This window comes from Macaca thibetana, chromosome 11, assembly GCF_024542745.1.
Source record: "Macaca thibetana thibetana isolate TM-01 chromosome 11, ASM2454274v1, whole genome shotgun sequence".
Taxonomy (NCBI): domain Eukaryota; kingdom Metazoa; phylum Chordata; class Mammalia; order Primates; family Cercopithecidae; genus Macaca; species Macaca thibetana.
The window spans coordinates 103,248,633-103,274,898 of NC_065588.1; the positions used below are offsets into that span (position 1 = coordinate 103,248,633).

General features: G+C 38.7%; 2 protein-coding genes across 3 annotated transcripts in view; one reads left to right on the forward strand and one right to left on the reverse strand.

The window, feature by feature from the left end:
* The window catches only part of PWP1 (PWP1 homolog, endonuclein), a 753,749-nt gene that overhangs the window by 110,963 nt on the left and 616,520 nt on the right, over window positions 1–26,266 (forward strand). The gene's annotated exons all lie outside the window — the stretch shown is intronic.
* CRY1 (cryptochrome circadian regulator 1) overlaps window positions 1–26,266 on the reverse strand; it is a 106,607-nt gene that overhangs the window by 78,956 nt on the left and 1,385 nt on the right. The gene's annotated exons all lie outside the window — the stretch shown is intronic.

Below are 26,266 nucleotides of genomic sequence, written 5' to 3' on the forward strand. Positions count from 1 at the left end.
CCTCAGCCTCCAGAGTAGCTGGGATTATAGGCATCCACTACAACACCCGGCTAATTTTTTTTTTTTTCTTTTTAGTAGAGATGGGGTTTGGGCCAGACTGGTCTTGAACTCCTGACCTCAAGTGATCCACCCACCTCAGCCTCCCAAAGTGCTGGGATCACAAACACGAGCCACTGTGCCCGGCCCCTAACACATTCTTTAGTTGCATTTGGACTTGGAAAATATTTCTTCAAATTTTATTCCTATACACAAAAATACACATTTTTGTTACCATATCCACTAGAATATCATTAATTTCTTTCTCCAAACAAGTGATCAAAATTATCCAGTCAGCTGGGAAAGAGTTAAACTTGACCATCACAATTCAATCTTTAGAAAACTACTCAGGCGGAGTGGAGCACTCCTTGTAGTCCTAGCTAGTTGGGAGGCTGAGGCATGAGAATTCCTTGAACCCTGCAAGTGGAGGATGCAGTGAACCAAGGTTGTGCCATTGCACTCCAGCCTGGACAATAGGGCAAGACCCTGTCCCCTCCCCTCCTCCAAAAAAAAAAAAAAAAAGAAAAGAGAAAAGAAATCCTATTATCTTATCCTCAATATTCAACATTAAAAATCATATTTTGGCTCTATTCAAGAAACTAAAAAGTCACAGAAATAACTTTTTATTGACATCGTATTATGAAGAAATGTTTTCATCTCATCCTATATTTCAAAAACTTACATGAGCATCTTTTGTTTTTATAATATACTTCAGAATCAAAGTAAAGTCTTGACTCTAGATATTTTCAGGAAGATGAAACAATCTTCACTTATTATAGTTTTAATTATATTCATAATTTGTACAATTACATTGAACAATTAATCATGATTAGGAAGCCAAATGTTGACTACCAACTATTTTTTCTGAATAAAACAATGCCAGCAATTACTTTACAGTACAAGTTATTTTATTCTACTATCACGTAAAACTTAGTCTTTCCTTGGTGCTCAAAGCTAGTACTATATCAGTGCTGACATAATACATGTTTTCCAGTCTATAAAAAGTCACAAAAGAATCATTAAAGTAAAAATTTCTTCTCCTGGTTTTTCTGTGATAAAATAGTAAGTTATCTTGCAGATCTCCCTCATACGTACACCATAGAAGTACAAATACCTCATTTCTACAACGCACACTGGGAGTTGCATTCAAATAAAAGGAAATACATATTCAAGTCAGTATTTAACAGTACTGACTCTTCCACATTGTATACCATGAATATAGGATTATCCATAACATCATATGATAAAAGAATATTGTCAAATAGCTTATTCTGCCTCTTCTTCCAGAACAGTTCAGTCAAGAGCTTCACAAGTGAATTTCAGTCTTTTTGGCAACATCTCCCTACTTCCTAAAACATTCATTAGTGATTAAATTTTTCTCAATTTAAAACTTGACTATCATTTGTTTCTCTGACATTTGCTATACTAGGATATTGTGTATATATGGTAGTATTTGATTTTACACAAAATTTTATTTATTTTTAAGTTAAAAACGTGTTTCATGGTGTTCTCTTTATTTCCCAGTTCGTGAACCCAATTTTAGAAACAAAACTGTGCCAGCGGTGAGGAAGATCTTGGATTAGGAAGACTCAAGAGACCAGTTGGGAGTCTTCAATTAATATTCTAAGCAAGAAATGCAGTGTACACAAATGGGACAGATTTAAAGCTATTTTGGAGATGGAAACCAACAGGATTTTTACATCTAAGAAGAGAAGGAAACTTCAAAAATGGCACTACGGTTCTAGCTTAGGAGCTGAGAGTATAGGCTATTAAGAAATAAATTTGGTTTTAAATATCCTTGGTTGAGTTGTCCATTACCCGACAGACAGATAAAAAGGACTGGAACTCAGGAGAATTAGGGATTTCTAATGTACGAGTTATTTTGCTTTTGTTTCCCTGCCTCACCACTTAAAGCTATGTTTGGGGAAAGTTTTTCAATGCTGGCATGGAGATTAAAGAGAAAGAAAATGCAACAGGCTAGAGGTCATATATGTTAGACAGTAATCTAGGCCATGTGGTAAATGCAATATATAACCAGCTGGGTCATAGTTGTTTTTGTTTGTTTGTTTGTTTGTTTGGTTTTTTGAGACAGAGTCTCACTCTCGTTGCCCAGGCTGGAGTGCAGTGGCGCGATCTCGGCTCCCTGCAACCTCCGCCTCCTGAGTTCAAGTGATTCTCTTGCCTCAGTCTCCTGAGTAGCTGGGATTACAGGCATGCGCCACCACTTGCCCGGATAATTTTTGTACTTTTAGTAGAGACAGGGTATTGCCATGTTGACCAGGCTGGTCTAGAACCCCTGACGGGTGATCCGCCCACCTCAGCCTCCCAAAGTGCTGGGATTACAGGCATGAGCCACCACATCCAGCCGGGTCATAGTTCTTAATCAGGGCTCATTATATTCATAATGGGGTTGGGGGGACAGGGGTTTGCAAAATAAATCTCCTAAGCACCACCCTGGATATTACTTCTTTGATAGATTTGGGGTAGAAACTGAGAGTATACTTATTTTTTTTAAGTTCCCTGAATGGGCTGACTCAGAGGGTTATGAGAGAAGTTTCTGGAATGACAGAAATACTCTATTATGACCAGGATGGAATACTATTTGGGCTTTAAGAAGCAGAAAATTCTGTCATTTGTGATGTGAATGCACGTAGAGACTTTATACTAAGTGAAACAAACTAGGCAAAGAGAGACAATATCCAGAATACATAAAGAACTCTCAAAACTCAGTAATAAGAAAATAATCAACCCAATAAAAAATTAGCAAAAGATTAGAATAACACACTTCACCAAAGATATATAGATGGAAAATAAGTACATTAAAACAGACAACAACAAAATGCAAATTAAAACCACAATGACACGCCACTACATACTTATTAGAATGGGAAAGAACAAACCTGACAAAACCAAATGTTGACAAGGATGAGGAGCAGCTGGTCTCATACATCATCAGTGAGAATGCAAATGGTATAGTCACTTTGGAAACCAGTTCGGCAATTTTCAATAAAGTTAAAACAGAAGACAAAAATCATAAACAGTGGAAAGGCATAAAAAGATCACAACGCTAAGAAAAATGAAAATCAAAAGTTTACCATTACGGAATAAATCAGAAATAGAAATGGGCGGAATCTACACAATATTGCCAAATAATATGACATGTAGGTGTTTGTAGGAGATCACAATAATTTGAAAGAAAAACAGTGAAATAACGGGACCCACAAAAAGACAGGAGAGTTAAAACCAATCTAACTTAATTAGTAAACTTCAAACAGTAAACACAACAAATGGAATAGAAAAAGTATTCACAAATGTGTTAGAAGAAAAATAATCCCACCAGATTATCATGCTAATGGAGCAACAGACAGACATTCTCCAACTAAAAGAACTTGAGAGAGGGGCAAAAGCTGGGCAATGACATCAAGCCAAACAACAGATAAATGGAGATAAAAGGACTGCTGATAAGTTCTGAATTTATTTAGAAGTAAAAATGGGCTGGGCATGGTGGCTCACACCTATTTTCCCAGCACTGTGAGAGGCCAAGAGGGGCAGATCACTTGAGATCAGGAGTTCGAGACCTGCCTAACTAAAATGGTGAAACCCCATCTCTACTAAAAATACAAAAATTAGTCAGGCATGGTGGCACACATCTGTAATTTCAGCTGCTGAGGAATGAGGCACAAAAACTGCTTGAACTTGGGAGACAGAGGTGGCAGTGAGCTGAGATCATGCCACTGCACTCCCAGCCTGGGCGACAGAGCAAGACTCTGTCTCAAAAAAAGGAGTAAAGCCTGGGCGCGGTGGCTCACACCTGTAATCCCAGCACTTTGGGAAGCCAAGACGGGAGGATCACCTGAGGTCATCAGGAGTTTGAGGCCAGTCTGGCTAAGACAGTGAAACCTCGTTTCTACTAAAAACAGAAAAAAATTAACCAGGCATACTGGCACGTGCCTGTAATCCCAGCGACTCGGGAGACTGAGGCAGGAGAGGAGGTTGCAGTGAGCTGAGATCGTGCCATTGCACTCCAGCCTGGGTGACAAGAGTGAAACTCCGTCTCAAAAAAAAAAAAAAAAAAAGAGTAAAAATAACTAGGAATTTTGGTGTATAGAACAAAACAAAACAGAACTCTTATAAACTTCAACAAAGTAAGAATAATTTAGCACTGGTAGTAGAAAGAAATACAAGTATGTTAAATGATTCTATACTATGAAAGACAATGAAATGGACGTGGTCCAAAATGAGACACTTATTCCCAATACTTCATGTTTTCACAGATGGAAGCAATTTCTACTTCATAACCAAGATGAAAAAGTAAAAGGAACATCTTCAATTTATCTCTGCCTCTGCATTAAAAAACAAGGAAGTTCACATGCTCAACCCAGCCCTATAGGATGTAGTTTCTATTCTCCCATGCAGTAAAATTATAGAGGCATTATCCACTCCTGCTGTGGTTGACCAGCACAGTCTATGACTATGTTGCTAAACAAGTCTGTCTAATTCAAAAATAAAGCATCATAAGGCTCATTCTAATTACACAGTCATACAACCTAGTTCTTATTAGGAATAAAGTGAATATTATTTCTGACAGTACAATCCTCCTTTATGTGTGTCCATCTCTCCTTTGATTAGCCCTACACTGGGAAGGTGAAGATGTTATTGCCCATCCCCCAACACCAACTTTATAGGTCAGTAAAATCATAATTCTAAAATAATTTTTACAAGTTTATTCTGTTTAGTTATTCTTACATTTTACTTCCTTGTTATATTCAAGTAAATTTAATTCTTTTTATTTTAAAATAGTGTATATAATATGATCTTCATTTATCTATATCCATTCATCCTTTCATCTTTAAATGTGCATAGAGATACCTGGAATGATTTATATAATGTTTAAGATGGTTACTTCTAGATGGTAGATTAAGTTTTGGTTTTTTTTGTTTTGTTTTTTTTTTTAAAGACAGGGTCTCACTTTGTCACCCAGGCTGGAGTGCAGTGGCACAATCTCAGCTCACTGCACCCTTGACCTCCCAGGTCCACGTGATCCTCCTGCCTCAGCTCCCCAACTAGCTGAGACTACGTGGGACTACAGGCATGTGCCACCACACCTGGCTAATTTTGCATTAGAGATGGGGTTTTGCCATATCGCCTAGGCTGGTCTCAAACTCTTGAGCTCAAGACATCCACCTGCCTCAGTCTCCCAAATTGCCCAGGATTACGGGCATGTGCCACTGTGTCTAGCCTAGATTAATTTTGTTGTTGTTGTTTTTTGTTTTGTTTTTGCTTTTTTAAAACAGAGTCTTGCTTTGTTGCCCAGGCTGGAGTAGAGTGGCACTGGAGATCATGGCTTACCACACCCTCGACCTCACATGCTCAAGCGATCCTCCCACCTCAGCTTCCCAGGCACATGCCACCACACCCAGCTAATTTTATTTATTTATGTATTTGTTTGTTTGTTTGAAAAGACTGAGTCTCACTACATTGTCCAGGCTGGTCTTGAACTCCTGGACTCAAGCAATCCTCCCATCTTGGTCTCTCAAAAGGACTCAATAAAAGAAATAGGAAATAGTCTACAGAAGCATTTGCAAACTATGGCCCATAGGACAAATCTGACCTGTGGCCTGTTTTTGTATAGCCCACAAGAAATGCTTTTAATTTTTAAGGGCTGCATAAACAAAGAAGAATATGAGACAGAGACCTTTGTGGCTCACAAAGCTGAAAATATTAACTGTCTAACTCTTCAAGAAAAAGTTGCCAGCCCTTAGTCTATAGTATCGACTCTATATTGACAAAAGGTACAATCTACTGTAACTCGTAATTCACTGATATACAAGAGAACTTTACATATTAAGGAAATCAAATTTTATCACATAGACTCCCCTTTATCCCTTGGGATGTTGTCTTTAGATTTTCTATATGATATGGTGATAATGGCATGCACTACTTTTATGATTATCTAAAGTTCCCAATCTTTTCTTTTTTATTTTAGGATTCCATGTTAAAAAGACCTTTCTCATTTCAAAGGCACCAAAAAAAAAAAAAAAAACAAAACAAACAAAAAAAAAAACCTCCTTAGTTTTCTTCTACTACTTTTATATTTATAGTTTTGTTTTTCACATTTTAAATCTGAGACATCTGGAAAACAGGCCCTTCCATGACTAGGAGAAAATAACAATCTATACAGAAAGATACCAGACTACAGATTAATTAGGGGAAGAAGGTGCTGGAAAAGTGTAGGAGAGAGGAGAAGGAAGACAACAAGCAGGAGTCTGTGACAAGGCTGAAATCTTGAAACTGACTGAATGATAATTTATAGGTTTCCTTCTTTCTCTCACTAGAAAGCTTCAAACTGTACTCTTTGTTGAACCCTTGACAGATGTTCTCAACTGAGGATGTTTCATGGGCCATGAGGCAGTCCGTTCCTATTCCATAAGAACAAGAGCTTCAGTAGAGAACAAGATCCAATCATCATTCTCTGGTTGTATCTGAATTTATCTCTGGATTGTTGTATTTCTCTGTTACTATTATATACATAATTTTTCTTCCTGTTACCTTTGCTAACTGGTTGCTTATATGCAGCAAGCGGCCAGCCAACTACGGGTCAAGCCAGCTCACTGCCTTCTTTGTAAATAAAGTGTTATTGGAACACAGACATCCTAATTAGTTTCATTCTGCAACAGGGGAGGCGGGTAGCTGAGAGAGAGATCATATGGCCTGAAAAACCTAAAATATTTATCATTTGGCCCTTTACATTAAGTTTGCCAATCTCTGATATATAGGGAAATTGTTTGATTACAATTTTTTGAGGTAAAATTATAATACATATAATACAAAATTAATATATATTTTTTGAGACAGTGTCTCACTCTTTTGCCCAGGCTGGAGCGCAGTGGCACGATCTCGGCTAACTGCAACCTCCGTCTCCTTGGTTTAAGCAATTCCTGCCTCAGCCTCCTGAGTAGCTGGGACTACAGGCATGTGCCACCATGCCCAGCTAATTTTTATATTTTTTTGTAGAGACGTGGTTTCACCATGTTGGCCAGGCTGGTCTCAAACTCCTGACCTCAAGTGATCCACCCTTCTCAGCCTCCCAAAGTGCTGAGATTACAGGCATAAGCCACCGCATCCAGCCCAAAATTAGTAATTTTAAAATGTACAATTCAGTGGCATACAGTACACTGATAATGCTCTGCAACTATCACCTCTGTCTAGTTCCAAAACACTTGTAACACAAATGGAAACTCATTACCTTGTACCCATTAAGCAATCACTCTCTATTTTTCCCCCTGCTCCTGGCTACCACTAATTTGCTTTCTGTTTCTATGAATTCACCTGTTCTGGATGTTTCATATAAATGGAATCCTATAATATGTGATCTTTGGTGTCTGGTTTCTTTCACTTAGAATGTTTTTGACATCCATGTTGTAGTATCTCATTTCTTTTTATGGTTCCATCATGTGAACAGACCACATTTTGTATCCATTCATCAGTGGACAGACATTCAGGTTCTTCCCACCTTTTGGTGATTGTGAATAGTGCTGCTATGGACATTCATGTACAAGTTTTTGTTAGAATGCCTGCTTTAAATTCTTTTGGAATTCTACGAGTGATATTGCTGGTAATTCTATGTTTAACTTTTTGTGGAACTGCCAAAATTTTCTACAGCAGCTGTACTATTTTATACTCTCACCAGCAATGTACGAGGGTTCCAATTTCTCCACATCTTCACCAACACTTACTTTCCTTTTTAAAATTTTTTAAATAATAGTCATCTTGGTGGATATGAAGTGGTAGTGCACTAAACTAGTTCCTTTTGACTTTGTTATGTCTCTCTTCCTGGGATCTCAAAATACAATCAGTGACTCCTCCTTTTCCAAAAACCTACATGTCACTCAACTCTGATGGTTATTCCTCCTTTTAATTATCTTCCTTTCATTCAATCTTTCCTTTCTATTCCCACATTACCCCTAAATTATGCCCCCATTACAAAAAATATTAACACTAAGCCAGACAATTAAAAAGGGTATTTTAACCTCAAAATTAGAATCTGACCCCATACCATACATAATACCAATAAAAGGCTTGGTAGCACATTCTCTAAGACATACACACTGTAGCATATTAATTTAATATTAACTGATTCTATTATAGCCTTTTAACTCCTGCTAGCCTATATCACATAAAACAAGAAAAGTAAAAAATACATGTCATTTAGATATTTAATTTGTTGTTGTTGTTGCTATTGAGAAGACAGAGATAGGATAAGATAAAAATGGAAAAAGTAACTACAGTCAATAGAATCCTTTTTTTAAAAAATAGTATATTTTCTTTATCTCTAGGAAACCCTAATATCCAATTATTAAAAATATGCAATCCAAACCAAATAAAAATATTTGAGAATGAATTTTATAATGACAAATTTTAAAAACCTATCGTTATATCTTTTATTATTATTATACTTTAAGTTCTAAAGTACATGCGCACAACATGCAGGTTTGTTATACATGTATACATGTGCCATGTTGGTGTGCTGCACCCATTAACTCATCATTTACATTAGGTATATCTCCTAATGCTATCCCTCCCCCAACCCCCTACTCCACGACTGGCCCCAGTGTGTGATGTTCCCCACCCTGTGTCCAAGTGTTCTCATTGTTCAATTCCCACCTATGAGTGAGAACATGCGGTGTTTGGTTTTCTGTCCTTGTGATAGTTTTGGTATTACCATCACAGAAATCATACAGTTCTAGAACTAGAAGGGACCTTGGCAATTATGTAGTTAACATACATTAAAACTACTAAGCCAGGCTCTATGGCTCATGACTGTAATCCCAGCACTCTGGGAGGCTGAGGTGGGTGGATTACCTGAGTTCAGGAGTTCAAGAACAGCCTGGCCAATGTGATGAAACCCCGTCTCTACTAAAAATACAAAAATTAGCCGGGTGTGATGGCGCAGGCCTATAATCCCAGCTACTTGGGAGGCTGAGGCAGGAGAATCGCTGGAACCCAGGAGGTGGAGGCTGCAGTGAGCCAAGATCATGCCACTGCACTCTAGCGTGGGCAACAAGAGCAAAACTCCATCTCAAAAAAACCCAAAAAACTACTAGTGATCTCCAATTTATCAATTCGCACAAATAACCAAATGCCTTCTATACCCTGTGCAAAGTGTACAGAGGCCATACTGACTGATGGACATGGCTAATTTGAGTTTGACAAAAATAAAATAGGCTACCGCTTTATAATACATCCGATTCCTATTCTGATCAGTTAAAGTTCTATACATATGGAGAGTCAGTTGTGTTTCTCAAACATGTTTATGCCAGCTGAACTTCTTATGTTAATCACATAATTTAAATTTTATATAAACTGATTGAGAATATAAAAAATAAAGGTGTTTTATAGAAAATGAAACTGAATGCTTCAAAAAGGCTTGATAAAAGGTGAATCACCAAAAAAGCTTGTCTAATTAACTATCTGTAGATAAGACAGCTATACTAGATGGGAAGAAAAAAATGTACTAAAGGAATTCTGTATTCAAGTTTGCTTCATCATGGTCTTTTACGTTTCAATCAACTTTAAAGAATGATAGGCAATATCAGTCTGCGGGTGTAATTTATGCAGGAAAGCCAACTCGAAATTCCATCGGCAAAATCAGCAGAACAATACTCATTTATATATTCAATACACAAGGACAGATTGACACCTACCCTGTGCCAGGTATTTAGCCACCAGACCTAACTATGGTTTTAAAAATATTACTCTGAATTCCACATGGAGCAGATGGGAAAGGCAGGCACAAAAATGGAAGTGGAGAACTTAGGAGGCTTTTACAGTAATCCTGTAAAAAATGCTGGTGGCCTGGATATTATGATAGCAGTGGGAGGGTGTTATTTGAATGGATATGAGATTTAATTTGAAGGAAAAAGCTCTAACAATTGCTGAAGGACTAGATATGAAGTTTGAGTACAAAAAGAAGAAGGGGTAGCTCCTGGGTTTTTGCAGAACTAGGTGAATGTTGACATTTAATGTGATACAGAGAAACCATAGGAGGTGGAGGAGATGGGGACAAAATCAGCTTAAGATGCTTATTTTGAATCCAAGTAAAAATACTAGATAGGCAAGTCTGGAATTCAAGATAGAGGCCAGGGCAGGTAATACATGACAGGAAATTATCTGATATTCAAGTATGCAACTAGATGAGCTCACCTAAAGAATAAAAGTAGATAAAGAAGTGAGCAAAAGAACTCAGACCTGGAATCAAGCCCTACATCAAAAACCATCAAATTAATGCACACTTTTCTGTTTCTTCTTCTTTTTTTTTTTTTATGATATCCTTTTTCAAGTAACTGCAGGTTCCAATGGTGTCAGACAAGAGAGGATTTTTTAGAAACTTCCTTTTCAGGCTGGATGCGGTGGTGCATGCCTGTAATCCCAGCACTTTGGGAGGCTGAGGCAGGCAGATAGCTTGAGGTCAGGAGTTCAAGACCAGCCTGACCAACATGGTGAAACTCCATCTCTACTAAAAATACAAAAATTAGCTGGGAGTAGTGGCACACACCTGTAATCCCACCAGCTACTCGGGAGGCTGAGACATGAGAATCGCCTTGAACCCAGGAGGCAGAGGTTGTAGTGAGCTGAAATCACGCCACTGCACTCCAGTCTGCGTGACAAAGACCCTGTCTCAAAAAAAACAAAAAACAAACAAAAAAAAACCTCTCTTTTCATATAAGTACACTGACTCGTGCATCTTCAAGAAGCTGATCTAGTTTGGATATGTGTCCCTGCCCAAATGTCGTATTGAAATGTAATCCCCAATGTTGGAGGTGGGGCCTACCGGGAGGTGACTGGATCAAAAGGGCAGATTTCTCATGAATTATTTAGCATCATCCCTCTTGGCACCGTCTTTACAATAGCGAAGTCTCATGAAATCTGGTCATTTAAAAGTATATAGCACCTCTCCCCCTTACTCTCTTGCTCCCGCCTTTGCTATGTGACATGTCTGCTCCCCCTTTGCCTTCCACCATGATTGTAACCTTCCTGAGTCTTCCCCAAAAGCAGATGCTGCTATGCTTCCTGAGCAGCCTGCAGAACCATAAGCCAATTAGACCTCTCTTCTTTACACACAACTCAGTCTCAGGTATTTCTTTATAGCAATGCAAGAACGGCCTACTACAGAAGCATTCTAGAATAACTCCTCTCTCAGTCTCATATCTCACACTCCGCACTCCCCAACACATACACATAAACACACACACTCACACACACGCCTCTAGAGCACACACTCATCACCTTTACCCCTTTTCCCACCCCTTTAAAGTTGTCTCTTCTTTGTGCGTTCACAATTGTCTTTGCAGATTTCCACAGAGGTCTTTTTCAACAATGTATGTTCTAATTGTCCTTTAGCGGTGTGAAAGTTTCCTTATGGGCAAGAACCATAACCTTCCTCTTTGTATCTCCAATGACTCACACAGTACCTGGTAGATAACAGGCTCTCACTGAAAGTTTTCCTGAATGAATAAAAGAAGGGAGAGAGATTTACCCAAGGTCAGTCCCACGGCCAATTAATAGGAAAGTAGGAATTATAAAGTAGGTCTTAGTACAGTCAGATGTCCTAAACTCACTTCAGTCTGTCATTCAAAGAATTACATATTCAGGCCTCACCTTATCTATATATTTTATTTCTTATTCATCATCCTATGAATCCACTATGCTGTCTTAACTAAAAGTCTAGTTACCTAACCAAAATTCACTTTTCCTCAGCCTGTCCAGAACCTATGCCTTGAGCTAATCTCTTACCTCTCTCATAAAAAATCTCCCTTGCATTCCAACCTTAATCATTTCCCCCACTCCCCTCCCCTCACCTGCTACACACACCTTTGTTAACATCCTATTCAATTTGATTTCTATCCTTACACCTACATTGACGTGTTATCTCAAGGTTCACCAAAAGTCTTTGTAACAGATAAAGTATAATTTTCAAAATAGTAAAATCATGACTCTCATACAAATATGAAATGAAGATCTGGTAAAAATTTTAATTCATTGATTAAGGAAGAAAGAAGTAAGATGTTAAAACTGATTAAAATGATAATGTGATTTACTATTTCTCAACTTACAAAATTCATTTTCATGGCACAAACATAATTTGCATTGGTATGGGCAGAAAACATCTGTACTGCTTTCAGTTTTCTACAACTTAACTTTTACCCCTTTTTACGGAATTGTAAAACGCCTTGTCAATCAAATATCCCTTAATCAGAATCATGTAACTCCTGGAGAGTCCTCTGAACAATATCTAGCATTCCAGATATGCAATAATTTCCTTTTCCCACTTCTAAGTCTTTGATAATTTTTCCTACATAATTGTCAAAACTCATCCTAACCTGCCTCCTGTAGTGCAATGTAAAATCACTCTTGCCACATTCAGTTTCCATAATATGGCACTCTCCTGGATCCTCTTTTACCTCTCTGATTCTCTTTTGCCTCCTTCACCAGCTCCTATTCATCTTAAATATAGTATTCACTGAGTTTTCTCACCGGGCTTTTGACTCACATAACTTTTTATGGCTGTATCCAATCTCATCCAGGCATACTTCATCCATTACTTATGCAGGAATTATTCCCATATGCACAGATCCAACGTCTATAATTCCCAGAGTTAAATTTCTATTTTCTTCATTTCTCATGTTGGTATCTTAGCAGTGTTTCAAACTGGTCAACAACCTAAACTCACTCTATTCCTCATCTAAATATGGTCTATTTCTGTGTTTCCTAACTTAATGTCTAATTGTCACAGAGGCACAAAGTATGAGGATCTTACACTCTACTTTCTCCCTCACCTTCCTCCTCTATGAAACTGTTTTCCAGGCAGTCACCTAAGCTTTCCACTGTACCTCTACAGCCTTCCTCTTATATCTTCCCCTTCCTCATAGCCTTTCCCCTTGTTCAAGCCTATATTATCTTTCACTTGAACTCCTGATAAAGTCTCCAAACTGGTATCTTGACTCTCTCCTAACATTCACACAGCTACTAAATTTATATTTCCCCAAACAAGGGCAGCTTTTCTGAACTATACCCACTTATCCGAGTTCTTATATAATAGGCAACAATGTTGTTTTAGGGTATCCACCTACTTACTTCCTACTCATTCTACTTAGTTACTTCAGTCCAGGCAAGCTGATTCCACCAGCAAAGCACACTTCAGCTAAGATAATCATAAACTCATGAAGACTAGTTCAGAAACTGGCCAAAAAGAGCTAATGAAGTGCCATAAGACTTTTGCTGAGACTTCTGGGCCAACGGTGTATGCTTTTTGCTGAGGTAAATGCCATTGTTATTGCTGTATTTTGCCACCAGAGGACAGCCTGTTTGAGAAGTCAAGGCAGTTCAGAGATGCAAAGATAAACGAGATCCTAGTAACATCTTCTGAGCCCTAGCATCAAGAGATGTCCAAAGCCAGTTTCCCTTAGGTTATTCAATTACATCTACCAATAAACTTTCTTTTTGCTTAAGCCTGTTTGACTCAGGCAACGAACTAGCAAACAAAAAAAGTACTAAATAACACCTCCTATCTTTTCATGCACCATATGACTCAGCTACATCAGCCTCATCACCACTATCAGAATACTGTGCCCTTCCTTAAGCTATTCCTTCAGTCTGGAATTCACTTTTCTCTGCTTGGAATTCCCTTCCCTCCATGCCTTGCTTATTAAGATCCACTTTATACTTCAAGTTGCAGTTTAAATGCCTCAGTGAAATAATCATCAGAGACTAGAAAGAAGCAGAGGGGCAGATTATATAAGGATTTGAAACCATGCTATGGCTTTTTGAACTTTAACCCAAGGGTAAAGAAATGTCATTAAAAGGTTTTAAAGCATGAATGACATGACCAAATTTTCAATTTTAAAAAGATCACTTTACTTGCTATGCAGAGAATGAATTAGAGAACGGAAAGGGGGACAATGATTTGTAAGCTACTAAAACAATCTAGGTAAAGAGAATGGTGATATGGGCTAACGAGACAAGGGAGACGGAAGAATGTATTTTTGTAACTATTTTATTTCTTAATAAATCTTCCTCTGTACTGTAAACTCCCTGAGGGCAGAGAAATTATCTGCTGACTACCATGCTATCCACAGAAATTAGCAAGTAATTGCCACACAGTAAGGACTCAAATGGGTAAATGGAAGTATCATTTGTGAAGACAGAAAACACAGGAAAACTCAGTTTGGGGTTTGTTTGTTTTTGAGCAATAGAGAAGGATGAAGATGAACTCTGCTTTGGACAAGCTGAGTTTGAGGTAATACAATACATTCAAGCAGGCAAATGGGTATATATGATACATACAAACACATACACATGTCTGGGGATCAGGAAAAAGATTTGCGCTGAAGACACTAACCTGAAAATTCTGGGCACAGACGAGTAAATGGTAACTGACTTTATGAGAAGAGATAAGATTGCTTAGAAATATGTGAAATGAAAAGAGGGTGGAGATCACAGACCTCATGGGCATTTAAAAGTTGAACAGAAAAGGAGAAGCTAAGGAAGAACACTAATAGCGCTGGCAGGAAAGCATAGGAGAGTCCTCTAATAAAGCCAAGAGAAGAAGAGGTCCTCTAATAAAGCCAAGGGAAGAAGTGGTCAAATGTGTCAAACATTGTTAAAAAAAAATAAAAAAGAAAAAAAGAAAGAAAAAAGTCAGGTAATGGGCAGATTAAAAGTATCCTTTGGATAAAAATAGCTTTGGTAGAGTGGGTGGGAGTGGAGCTGGACACACCTTAGTTTGGAGTGGGTTCAAGGGTAAGTAGAATAAAAAGAAACGAAGTCAGCCAGTATTAGACATCTTGCTCAAGAAATTGGCTACAAAGAAACTAAGATACATAGCTGCAGGAGTGGAACACAGTCAAGGCTAAGTTCTGTTCCTTTGTTGTTACAGATTGTGTATGTTTTACAGAATTTGATCTTAAGCATGTTTAAATGTTGATTGGAGGCAACCTAAAAAGAAGAAAAAGTAGAAGAAAAGGTAAGAATAAATATAAAAAATGAGCAGTCTTTGAAATGGAGCACAGAAGAAGGAACTCGTTTTGAAGAGGCAGCAGTATCTCTTCCACTGAAGTTGTATACTAGAAGGAAGAACTAGTAAGGATGTAGGCACATTTATAGATTTAGTTACTGAAAATTAAGAGAGTTTACATGTGATAGCTTCAAATGTGTAATAAACATATTGAAGTTTAAATACTAAAACAAATCTGTTCATTGAGAATTTTTTCTAAGTTATGAGTTTAAGATAGACATTAACATATAAATTACATAAAATAGCTGTCCCATCCCTAAACCTTAGATTTTTAAGAAAAATTAAAACAATATTTAATGCCTACTATGTATAAGACACTATGCTGTGGAGAACACAAAAAGGCTCTTTCCCCAGATATATGAATAGCTTGTGTCCTCTTCTTTTAGGTCCCTGTTCTCACATTCTACTTTATTTCTCTCCATTGAATTTACTACCACCTGATATATTATTTTTTTCTTATTGTCTGTTTTCCCCTCTACTGGAATAGGGCAGCAACTTTTTCTGTTTTGTTCACTGCTGTATACCCAGCATCAATAATACTACCTATAATGGATAGGTATACAAAATAAAATTTTGATTTAAGAGGCAACTTCTCTTCAGGAAGGTACTATCTGTTAAGTGGGAGAGAGATTATATACAGAATACACCTCTGCTATGGTCTGAATGTCTGTCTGTGTTCCCCCAAAATTCATGTTAAAACTGAATCCCTAATGCTATAGTATTAAGAGTTGGGGCATTTAGAAGGTGACTTGGTCATGTGCATTGTACTGTCATGAGAGGGATTCATGCCTGATATAGTTTAGATATTTGTCCCCTTCAAATCCCATGTTAAAACTTGATCTCTAATATTGGAGATGGAGCCTAGCAAGAGGTATTTGAGTCATAGGGACAGACTAAGACAAAAAACTGGTACCAGGAGTGGGATGTTAAAACTAAACTTTAAACTAAATCTGCTTAGGGGTTGTAATCCTAGTCTCTGATAAAACAGACTTTAAACCAAAAAAGATCAAAAAAGACAAAGAAGGGCATTATATAATGGTAAAGGGATCAATGTAACAAGAAGAGCAAATTATCTTAACTGTATACATGCACCCCAAACAGGAGCACCCAGATTCATAAAGCAAGTTCTAGGAGACCTACAAAGAGACTTAGACTCCCACACAATAATAGTGGGAGACTTTAACACCCCACTGTCAATACTAGATCAACGAGACAGAAAATTAACAAGGATATTCAGGACTTGAACTCAGCTGTGGACCAAGCAGACCTAATAGACATCTAAAGAACTCTCTACCCCAAAGCAACAGAATATATACATTCTTCTCACACCACATAGCACTTATTCTAAAATTGATCAATAATTGGAAGTAAAACACTCCTCAGCAAATGCAAAGAACGTAAATCATAACGAACAGTCTCTTAGACCACAGTGCAATCAAATTAGAACTCAGGATTAAGAAACTCACTCCAACCCACACAACTACACGGAAACTGAACAACCTGCTCCTGAGTGACAACTGGGTAAATAAAGAAATTAAGGCAGAAGTAAGTAAGTTCTTTGACACCAATGAGAACAAACAGATAACATACCAGAATCTCTGGGACACAGGTAAAGCAGTGTTAAGAGGGAAAGTTATAGCACTAAATGTCCATTATCAGCAAGCGGGAAAGATCTAAAATCGACACCCTAACATTACAATTAAAAGAACTAGAGAAGCAAGAGCAAACAAATTCAAAAGCTAGCAGAAGACAAGAAATAACTAAGATCAGAGCAAAACTGAAGGAGACAGAGACAGGAAAAACCCTTCAAAAACTTAACGAATCCAGGAGCTGGTTTTTTGAAAAGATTAACAAAATTGATAGACCGCAAGGCAGACTAATAAAGAATAAAAGACAGAAGAATCAGATAGACACAATAAAAAATGATAAAGGGATATCGCCACTGATCCTACAGAAGTACAAACCACCATCAGAGAATACTATAAACAGCTCTACTCAAACTAAAAACTCTAGAAGAAATGGATAAATTCCTGGACACAAACACTCTCCCAAGACTAAACCAGGAAGAAGTCACATCCCTGAATAGACCGATAACAAGTTCTGAAATTGAGGCAGTAATTAATAGCCTACCAACCAAAAAAAGCCCAGGACCAGATGGATTCACAGCCGTATTCTACCAGAAGTACAAAGAGGAGCTGGTACCATTCCTTCTGAAACTATTCCAAACAACAGAAAAAAAGGGAATCCTCCCTAACTCATTTTATGAGGCTAACATCATCCTGATACCAAAACCTGACAGAGACACAACAAAAAAATCTAATTTCAGGTCAATATCCCTGATGAACATCGATGTGAAAATACTCAATAAAATACCGGCAAACTGAATACAGCAGCATGTCAACAGGCTTATCCACACGATCAAGGCGACTTCATCCCTGGGATGTAAGGCTGGTTCAACATATGCAAATCAACAAACGTAATCCATCATATGAACAGAACCAATGACAAAAATCACATGATTAGCACAACAGATGCAGAAAAGGCCTTGGACAAAATTCAACACCCCTTCATACTAAAAAAATCTCAATAAACTAGGTATTGATGGAATGTATCTCAGAATAATAAGAGCTATTTATGACAACAAACCCATAGCCAATATCATACTGAATGGGCAAAAGCTGGAAGCATTCCCATTGAAAACCGGCACAAGACAAGGATGCCCTCTCTCACCACTCCTATTCAACATAGTATTGGAAGTTATGGCCAGGGCAATCAGGCAAAAGAAAGAAATAAAGGATATTCAAATAGGAAGAGAGGAAATCAAATTGTTTCTGTTTGCAGATGACATGATTGTATATTTAGAAAACCCCATCGTCTCAGCCCCAAAACTCCTTAAGCTGATAAGTAACTTCAGCAAAGTCTCAGGATATAAAATCAATGTGCAAAACTCACAAGCATTCCTACACACCAATAATAGACAGAGAGTCAAATCACGAGTGAACTCCCATTCACAATTGCTACAAAGAAAATAAAATAACTAGGAATACAACTTACAAGGGATGTGAAGGACCTCTTCAAGGCGAACTACAAACCACTGCTCAAAGAAATAAGAGACAACACAAACAAATGGAAAAACATTCCATGATCATAGATAGGAAGAATCAGTATCATGAAAATGGCCATACTGCCCAAAGTAATTAACAGATTCAATGCTATTCCCATCAAGCTACCACTGACTTTCTTCACAGAACTAGAAACAACTACTTTAAATTTCATATGGAACCAAAAAAGAGCCCGTATAGCCAAGACAATCCTAAGCAAAAAGAACAAAGCTGGAAGCATCACACTACCTGACTTAAAACTATACTAAAAGGCTACAGTAACCAAAATAGCATGGTACTGGTACCAAAACAGATATACAGACCAGTGGAACAGAACAGAGGCCTCAGAAATAACACCACACACCTACAACCATCTGATCTTGACAAAAACAAGCAATGGGGAAAGGATTCCCTATTTAACAAATGGGGCTGGGAAAACTGGCTAGCCATATACAGAAAACTGAAACTGGACCCCTTCCTTACACCTTATACAAAAATTCACTCAAGACGGATTAAAGACTTAAATGTAAAACCTAAAACCATAAAAACCCTAGAAGAAAACCTAGGCAATACCATTCAGGACATAGGCAGGGGCAAAGACTTCTTGACTAAAACACCAAAAGCAATGGCAACAAAAGCCAAACTTGACAAATGGGATCTAACTAAATTAAAGAGTTTCTGCACAGTGAACAGGCAACCTACAGAATGGGAGAAAATTTTTGCAATCTACCCATCTGACAAAGGGCTAATATCCAGAATCTACAAGGAACTTAAACAAATTTACAGGAAAAAAAACAACCTCATCAAAAAGTGGGCAAAGGATATGAACAGACACTTCTCAAAAGACATTTACTTGGTCAACAAACATATGAAAAAAATCTCATTGTCACTGGTCATTAGAGAAATGCAAATCAAACCACAATGACATACCAGTTAGAACAGTGATTATTAAAGAGTCAGGAAACAACAGATGCCGAAGAAGATGTGAAGAAATACGAACACTTTTACACTGCTGGTGGGAGTGTAAATTAGGTCAACCATTGTGGAAGACAGTGCGGCAATTCCTCAAGGATCTAGAAACAGAAATATCATTTGACCCAGTAATCCCATTACTGGGTATATACCCAAAGGATTATAAATCATTCTACTATAATGACACATGCACATGTATGTTTATTGTGGCACTGTTCACAATAGCAAAGACTTGGAACCAACCCAAAGCCCATTAATGATAGACTGGATAAAGAAAATGTGGCACATATACACCATGGAATACTATGCAGCCATGAAAAAGAATGAATTCATGTCCTTTGTAGGGATATGGATAAAGCTGGAAACCATCATTCTCAGCAAACTAACATAGGAACAGAAAACCAAACACCACATGTTCTCCATAAGTAGGAGTTGAACAATGAGAACACATGGACACAGGGAGGGGAACATCACACACCAGGGCCTCTCAAGGGTTGGGGGACAAGGGGAGGGAGAGCATTAGGACAAATAACTAATGCATGTGGGGCTTAAAACCTAGATGACAGGCTGATGGGTGCAGCAAACCACCATGGCACATCATGTATACCTATGTAACAAACCTGCACGTTCTGTACATGTATCCCAGAACTTAATGTATTTAAAAAAAAAAAAAAAAAAAAAAAAAAAAAAAAAAAAAACTAAAGCTGCTTAAAAGAGCTTAGAGAGCTCAAAACAAAACCAAAAAAGCTCATACACAAGAAAAACTTTAAAACTTCTTAGAGACTGGTTAAGTGGTTGTGACAAAAATGCTGATTAAAATATAGAAAGTAAAGGCCATTTTCACGAAGTCTCAAATAAAGTTTTTAAAAACTAAACAAAAAAATTGGCCACATTATATGTTATGCTTGTAACAAAAAACTTGGCTACATTGTATCCATGCCTAGGACTTTGTAAAAGGCTGAACTTAAGAGTAATGACTTAAGCTACCTGGCAAAAAAAAGTTTCTAAACAACACAGCGTTCAAAAGGTGACATGGCTGCTTCTAACAGCCTACTATCAGATATGGGAGTTCAAAAAAAGACAAAGTTAAAGCTAATAATTAAGAGAAAACAGAGCACACAAATTTGAAAAATTTACAACCTGACCATGTGGTAGAGGGAAGTTTTCAGGAGAGAAATCCAAACTACCCAGCCCCAGGTACCAGGCCCTACCAGAACAACAGGTTGTTAAAGCAATTAACATGACTAAAAGAGAGCCAGTTGTTAACAGTCAAGACAATGGGGAAAAGCCCCCAAGACATTCCAGAAATCAAGGCTACCCCTTCCATCACAGGCTCAGAGATCTCCTCAGGCAAAATGGTTTGGGAGGCCAGGCCCAGGGTGTTGCTGCCTTGTGCTGTCTTGAGATGCTACTCCCCACGTTCTGGCTGCAGCCAGGGCTCAAAAGGCCCCAGGTACTGGTTGGACTGCCACTCCAGTGGGTGCAAGCCACAGGCCTTGATGGTTTCCAAGTGGTGTTAAGTCTGCAGGTATACAGAATACAAGATCCATGGAAGCTTGGCAGCTTCCACCTAGATTTCACAAGATATGTCAAGAAGTCTGGGTGCCCAGGCAGAAGCCTGCCACGGCAGAGCTCCTACAGAAAGATTCTACCAGGCTAGTGCCAAGGGGAAATGTGGGGTTAGAGTCCCCAGAGAGAACTCATTGGGGCACTGCCCAGTACAGCAGTGGGAACAGGGGCACTGCCCTCCAGGCCCCACAGTGGTGGCAGTCTAAAGCCAAGAGAAAAAGAGAAAGGTGTGGTCAAATGTGTTAAATACTGTTATGAAAAAGAGAGAGAAAGAGAGAAAGAGACTAAGAGAGAAAGAGGAAGGAAGGAAAGGAAGCAAAGGAAGGAAAGGAAGGAAGGAAGGGGAAAGATCAAAAGTATCCTTTGGATGTAAACAGCATACACCCTCAGCCTGGAAAAGTTGACAGACATTAGACTCCAATCCATGAGAACAGCCATGTGCGCTATGCCCAACCAAGCTATAGAGATGCAGCTGCCCAAGGTTTTGAGAGCCCACCTCTTGGACCAGTGTGCTCAGGATGTGGGAGGGAGTGGAAAGTGAGGAAGTGGAAAGATTAAAATAATCCTTTGGATGAAAACAGCATACACCCTCAGCCTGGAAAAGTGACAGACATTAGACTCCAATCCATGAAAGAAGCCATGTGGTCTGCCCAACCAAGCCATAGAGATGGGGCTGCCCAAGGTTTCAAGAGCCCACCTCTTGGACCAGTGTGCTCAGTTATGGGACATGAGTCAAGAGAGATTATTTTACAGCTTTAATATCTGCCCTACTAGGTTTCAGACATGGGTGGGTCCCTTTTTGTTGGTCAAGTTTTCCCTTTTAAAATGAAAATGTTTACCCAATGTCTGTTCCACCATTGTATCTTAAAAGTAAATAATTTGTTTTTGATCTTACAGGCTCATAGCTATAACGAACTTGCCTCGAGTCCTGGATAAGACTTAAGTTGATGCTAAAACTAGTTAAGACTTCTGGGGACTTTGAAAGAGATGATTATATTTAACAACAGAAAAAAGACAAGAGGGTGGGCGCAGTGGCTTACACCTATAATCCCAGCACTTTCGGAGGCTGAGGCAGGAGAGCTGCTTTAGTTCAGGAGTATGAGACAGCTTAGGCAACATAGTGAGATCTCACCTCTACGAGTAATAAAAAAATTACCTGGCCATGGTAATGCACGCCTGTGGTTCCAGCTACTTGGGAGGCTGAAGTGGGAGAACTGCTTGAGCCCAGGCGGTTAAGGCTACAGTGAGCCATGATCCCGCCTCTGCACTCCAGCCTGGGCAACAGAGTGATACTCCATCTCAAAAATAATAATAATAATAATAATACAAGAGATTTGGGGGGCTAGAAGTGAAGTGATATAGATATTTGCCCTCTTCAAATCTCATGTTAAAATGTTATCCCCAATGTTGGAGTTGAGAGGTGTCTGGAACATGAGATAAGATCCCTCATGAATGGCTCGGTGCTATCATGTAATGAGTGATTTCTCACTCTATTAACAGAACAACTAATTGTTTAAAAGAGCCTGGTACCCCTCCCTTCTCTCTCTCGCCATGTGATATGCCAGCTCCACTTCCCCTTCCATCATGATTAAAAGCTTTCTGAGGTCCTCACCAGAATCAGAGGCTGATGCCATGCTTCTGTAAAGCCTGCAAAACTATGAACCAAGTAAACCTCTCTTCTTTATAAATTACCCACCCTCAGGTATCCCTTTATAATAACACAAACAGACTAAGGGAGTGCTCTTATAAAAAGGGCTGCAGGAACCTGTTTACCCCTTCCGCCATGTGAGGACACAGAGACAGCGTCATCTATTCAGCAGAGACACTGAATCCGCTGGTGCCTTGATTCTGGAAATCTTCCAAAACTGTGAGAAATAAATTCCTATTGTTTATAAACTACCTAGTCTAAAGGTATTTTGTTACAGCAGCTCAAACAAACTATTAATAAAACAATACCAACATTCACAAATGAGGGCAGCAAATGCTAAGAGTGATGTGAGAAGCAACAACAAAAAGTGGTGTAAGAGTTCGGAATACTGCTAATCATCCCAGACAAGTACAGAGTTGTACAATCATCCATCACCTTCTAGAACAGTTTCATCATCTCAAAAAGAAACCTTGTGCCCCTTAGCTATCACCTACCAACTCCCCAGCTTCCCCAGTCCTAAGGGGCCACTAATCTGCTTCCTGTCTGTGTACATTTGCCCACTGTGGACATTCCATAAAAACAGAATCATATAATACATGGAATTTTGTGACTGGCTTCTTTCATTTAGTTTGTTTTTCAAGGTTCATTCATACATGTTGTAGCATGTATCAGTATTTCATTCCTTTTTATGGCCAAATAATATTCCATTATATGACTATACCATATTTTGTTTATCCATTCATCAATTGATGGCCATTTGGGTTGTTTCCACTTTTTGGCTATTATGAATAATGCTTCTGTGAACATTAGTATATAAGTTTTTTTATAGGATAATTTTTCTAAGAGATGTGAATTTTCATAAAGCTTATAAATTTATCCAAATCAAAAAATTGTATTCTGAGACAATGTCCTTCAAATTTTTTGTTGTTGTTGTTTCTTTGTTTGCTTTTTAAGAGAGAGGGTCTGTCTCTACCCAGGCTGGAGTGCAGTAGCCCATTCATAGCTCACTGCAGCTTCCAACGCCTAGGCTCAAGTGATTCTCCTGCCTCAGCCTCCCAAGTAGCTGGGAGTGCAGGCATGAGACTGAGCTCAGCCAAACTTTTTTTTTTAAATATTAAAACATCCTTTTTAAACGAAAGGATGGCAGTATAAAAAAGTAGTTTTGTTTAATGTGCTTATTAGGTAAAATAACTATTTAAAATTTTGCTTTTCTGTTAAATCCAAAAGTCTAAAAAGCGTTGATCAAAGAAAATACAAGATAGTTCTAAAGTAAACTAAGAAGGTTTTCCCCCCAGAGTTGAAATCACATATTGTAAACAGTAGAAAATGAAATACATAAGCCAAAAGGTAGATCTTGCCAGGCTAAGGAATTTGGGCATTATCCCATAGTCAATAAGTAAATTAATAAAGCTGTTTAAATATAAAATTATTGACTCTAAGATATCACTATATTCCGCAAACAGTAATTGAGCTACTACTATATAAAAAGCACTGAATTTGGTACTATGAGTGATTCCAAAAAGACTTTTGCCTCTGACACTACCAAAACCACTCCAGATAAAATTCCAAATGACTTCAAATTGCTAAATCCAATTTTTATTTTTCAGTTCTCATCTTACTTGACCTATCAGTAGCATCTGACATAAGTAAAACACTCTCTCTTCCTTGAAATACTTTCCTTTTTTTTTTTTTTTTTTTTTGAGACAGAGTCTGGCTCTATTGCCCAGGCTGGAGTGTAGTGGCACGATCTCGGCTCACTGCAACCTCTGCTCCTGGGTTCAAGTGATTCTCCTGCCTCGGCCTCCCTGAGTAGCTGGGATTACAGGCAGGTGCCATACGCCCAGCTGATTTTTTGATGTTTTTTTTTTACTAGAGACAGAGTTTTGCCATATTGGCCAGGCTGGTCTCAAACTCCGGGCCTCAAGTGATCTGCCTGCCTCAGCCTCCCAAAGTGCTGGGATTACAGGTATGAGTCACCATGCCTGGCCAAAACACTTTCTTTACTTGGCTTCTAAGACACCATACTCTTCTGGGTTTTCGTCTTACATTACTAGTGGCTCCTTCGCAGTCTCATATGCTGGTTCTTTCACAGCTCCACAATTTATAAACATTAAGAGTATTCAAGGTTCGGCCCTTGCACCACTTGTATCTCTTGTCTATCTCCTTTTCTTAATGCTGTCAGTCTAACGGCTCCACTAGAATGTAGCTCCAACAGGGTGAGAATCGGGGACTGTTTTGTTTATACTGGATCCCTTGCACCTAAAACAGTGCCTGGCATATAGTAAGCGCTTGACAAATATTTGTTCAATAGATGGATGAATACATGGCTTTATATATTATCTATAATCTCATGAATTCTCCAATTTATACTCCCTGCCTGGATCTCTCTCTGCAGCTCCAGACACATCCAACTGCCTATTTGCTATCTCCATTTGAATGTGTAAAATACATCTCAAACTTAATGACTTAATGGAAGAGAACTCCAATCACCCTCCCAATGGCTTCTCCAGCTGGCTTCACTTTCTTAGCAAATTGAAGCCCCATCCTTCCAGTTTCTCAAGCCAAAAATTTTCTCAAACAGTAAGCTGCCACTACATAAAAAGCACTGAATTTTGGTGCTTTTTATATAGCACCAAACTATAACTCCTTTTTCTTTCTTTCTTTTTTTTTTTTTTTCTTGAGACAGAGTACTCTGTCACTCAGGCTGGAGTGCAGTGGCACGATTTCAGCTCACTGCAACCTCCGTCTCCTAGGTTCATGTGATTCTCATGCCTCAGCCTCCTGAGCGGCTGAGATTACAGGCATGCACCACTGTGCTCAGCTAATTTTTATATTTTCAGTATTAACAGAGACAGGGTTTTGCCATGATGGCCAGGCTGGTCTTGAACTCCTGGCCTCAGCCTCCCAAAGTGCTGGGATTACAGGGATGAGCCACCGCACCCAGCCTAACTCCTTTTCTTTCTCTCACACTACATATCCAATCTGCCAACAAATACTGTGTATTCTGCGTTCATAATATAGCCAGCATCTGTTTTTTTTCCTCACCCCATCCACAATTATCACTATGATTCAAGCCTTCGCATCTCTCACCTGGATGAATGCCAACAGCTTCTTAATTGGACTTCCTGCTTCTTGTCCACCTCCACTCCCCAATTCAGAACCACAAGCAGAGAAATTCTCAGATTTGTTCTCAGAACAAGCAGAAAAATTCTTTTTCAAACTTATGTCAGATCACATTACTTCTCTGCTCATAATCCTGCAGTTATTCCCACTTCACTGAGTAAAAACCCAAATCTTGAAAACTGCTTATAAGGCTCTCTTCAATCTGGCCCTAAGTCAACTCTGACCTCATCGTCTACTATTTTTCCCTCACTTATTCTGCTCCAGTCATACTGGATTCTTCTGCTGTTCTTTCCAAAGGTCAAGCATATCTCTGCCTTTTCCCTTACTCCTCCCTTTGCCTGGAATGGTCTTCCCCTAGATATCTGCATCCCACCACCTCCTTCAGGTATGCTCAACTGTCACCTTCTCTGTGACTTTTCCCTTGATCATCATATTTAAAACTGCAACCTCATCCCTACCCTTGTATTCTTTATCCCTTTACTCTGCTCTATTTTTCTCCACAACACTTACCACCTAAAATACTACATATTTTACTTTCTGCTTGAAGACATGACTTTTTGTCTTTCACTCACTGCTATATCCCTATCATTTAAATCAGTGCCTGGCACATGGTAAGTGATCAAGAGTCTCTCTGTTGAGCTAATGCTTTCATTTCCACCAGGGGGCCCAACGATCACGTAGCCCGGTGTTTCAGGAAGATCATAAAGCATCTTTAAGATTTCTTTGTGCTCTGATCCCTAGAAG